The sequence below is a fragment of the Mastigoproctus giganteus genome, chromosome 4 (assembly GCF_048544385.1).
Source record: "Mastigoproctus giganteus isolate SK-2022 chromosome 4, ASM4854438v1, whole genome shotgun sequence".
NCBI lineage: Eukaryota > Metazoa > Arthropoda > Arachnida > Uropygi > Thelyphonidae > Mastigoproctus > Mastigoproctus giganteus.
Genome location: NC_143578.1, coordinates 30,656,545 through 30,659,044, shown reverse-complemented (window position 1 = coordinate 30,659,044; position 2,500 = coordinate 30,656,545). Strand labels below are relative to the sequence as shown.

The window sequence follows — 2,500 nt, the reverse complement described above, 5'->3', positions numbered from 1 at the left end:
TTTTGTATAGATTAATAGAGTCGTAATAATCCTCGGTGGATACTGGACTCATTGTCAGTAGTTGTCGCCAAACCTCAACCAAATAGAATTCACTGAAAGTACTCTTGTTAGGAGGGCTAGAACTGTGATATAAGTAAAATGAAAATCTCACCCATCAATGGACTGTTGGTCTAGGGGTATGATTCTCGCTTTGGGTGCGAGAGGTCCCGGGTTCAAATCCCGGACGGGCCCAGGACTTTTCATTTTATATATATTTTTTTATTTTATGCTGTTTTTGTATAGATTAATAGAGTCGTAATAATCCTCGGTGGATACTGGACTCACTGTCAGTAGTTGTCGCCAAACCTCAACCAAATAGAATACACTGAAAGTACTCTTGTTAGGAGGGCTAGAACTGTGATATAAGTAAAATGAAAATCTCAACCATCAATGGCCCGTTGGTCTAGGGGTATGATTCTCGCTTTGGGTGCGAGAGGTCCCGGGTTCAAATCCCGGACGGGCCCAGGAGTTTTCATTTTATATATATTTTTTTATTTTATTCTGTTTTTGTATAGATTAATAGAGTCGTAATAATCCTCGGTGGATACTGGACTCACTGTCAGTAGTTGTTGCAAACCTCAACCAAATAGGATACACTGAAAGTACTCTTGTTAGGAGGGCTAGAACTGTGATATAAATAAAATCAAAATCTCACCGATCAATGGCCCGTTGGTCTAGGGGTATGATTCTCGCTTTGGGTGCGAGAGGTCCCTGGTTCAAATCCCGGACGGGCCCAGGACTTTTCATTTTATATATATTTTTTTATTTTATTCTGTTTTTGTATAGATTAATAGAGTCGTAATAATCCTCGGTGGATACTGGACTCACTGTCAGTAGTTGTCGCCAAACCTCAACCAAATAGAATACACTGAAAGTACTCTTGTTAGGAGGGCTAGAACTGTGATATAAGTAAAATGAAAATCTTACCCATCAGTGGCCCGTTGGTCTAGGGGTATGATTCTCGCTTTGGGTGCGAGAGGTCCCGGGTTCAAATCCCGGACGGGCCCAGGACTTTTCATTTTATATATATATTTTTATTTTATTCTGTTTTTGTATAGATTAATAGAGTCGTAATAATCCTCGGTGGATACTGGACTCACTGTCAGTAGTTGTCGCCAAACCTCAACCAAATAGAATACACTGAAAGTACTCTTGTTAGGAGGGCTAGAACTGTGATATAAGTAAAATGAAAATCTCACCGATCAATGGCCCGTTGGTCTAGGGGTATGATTCTCGCTTTGGGTGCGAGAGGTCCCGGGTTCAAATCCCGGACGGGCCCAGGACTTTTCATTTTATATACATATATATTTTTTTATTCTGTTTTTGTATAGATTAATAGAGTCGTAATAATCCTCGGTGGATACTGGACTCACTGTCAGTAGTTGTCGCCAAACCTCAACCAAATAGAATACACTGAAAGTACTCTTGTTAGGAGGGCTAGAACTGTGATATAAGTAAAATGAAAATCTCACCGATCAATGGACCGTTGGTCTAGGGGTATGATTCTCGCTTTGGGTGCGAGAGGTCCCGGGTTCAAATCCCGGACGGGCCCAGGACTTTTCATTTTATATACATATATATTTTTTTATTCTGTTTTTGTATAGATTAATAGAGTCGTAATAATCCTCGGTGGATACTGGACTCACTGTCAGTAGCTGTCGCCAAACCTCAACCAAATAGAATACATTGAAAGTACTCTTGTTAGGAGGGCTAGAACTGTGATATAAGTAAAATGAAAATCTCACCGATCAATGGACCGTTGGTCTAGGGGTATGATTCTCGCTTTGGGTGCGAGAGGTCCCGGGTTCAAATCCCGGACGGGCCCAGGACTTTTCATTTTATATATACATTTTTATTTTATTCTGTTTTTGTATAGATTAATAGAGTCGTAATAATCCTCGGTGGATACTGGACTCACTGTCAGTAGTTGTCGCCAAACCTCAACCAAATAGAATACACTGAAAGTACTCTTGTTAGGAGGGCTAGAACTGTGATATAAGTAAAATGAAAATCTCACCGATCAATGGCCCGTTGGTCTAGGGGTATGATTCTCGCTTTGGGTGCGAGAGGTCCCGGGTTCAAATCCCGGACGGGCCCAGGACTTTTCATTTTATATACATATATATTTTTTTATTCTGTTTTTGTATAGATTAATAGAGTCGTAATAATCCTCGGTGGATACTGGACTCACTGTCAGTAGTTGTCGCCAAACCTCAACCAAATAGAATACACTGAAAGTACTCTTGTTAGGAGGGCTAGAACTGTGATATAAGTAAAATGAAAATCTCACCGATCAATGGTCCGTTGGTCTAGGTGTATGATTCTCGCTTTGGGTGCGAGAGGTCCCGGGTTCAAATCCCGGACGGGCCCAGGACTTTTCATTTTATATACATATATATTTTTTTATTCTGTTTTTGTATAGATTAATAGAGTCGTAATAATCCTCGGTGGATACTGGACT

At 40.4% G+C, this 2,500-nt stretch overlaps 1 protein-coding gene and 4 non-coding genes across 5 annotated transcripts in view; all 5 read left to right on the top strand.

The window, feature by feature from the left end:
- Positions 1-2,500, top strand: part of LOC150086522 (sodium- and chloride-dependent glycine transporter 2-like) — a 63,031-nt gene that overhangs the window by 39,468 nt on the left and 21,063 nt on the right. The window lies entirely within an intron of this gene.
- TRNAP-UGG (transfer RNA proline (anticodon UGG)) lies at positions 432-503 on the top strand. Its single transcript has one exon. It is a non-coding gene; the product is annotated as a tRNA-Pro (tRNA).
- On the top strand, positions 975-1,046 carry TRNAP-UGG (transfer RNA proline (anticodon UGG)). The gene has a single exon. It is a non-coding gene; the product is annotated as a tRNA-Pro (tRNA).
- On the top strand, positions 1,247-1,318 carry TRNAP-UGG (transfer RNA proline (anticodon UGG)). Its single transcript has one exon. It is a non-coding gene; the product is annotated as a tRNA-Pro (tRNA).
- Positions 2,065-2,136, top strand: TRNAP-UGG (transfer RNA proline (anticodon UGG)). Its single transcript has one exon. It is a non-coding gene; the product is annotated as a tRNA-Pro (tRNA).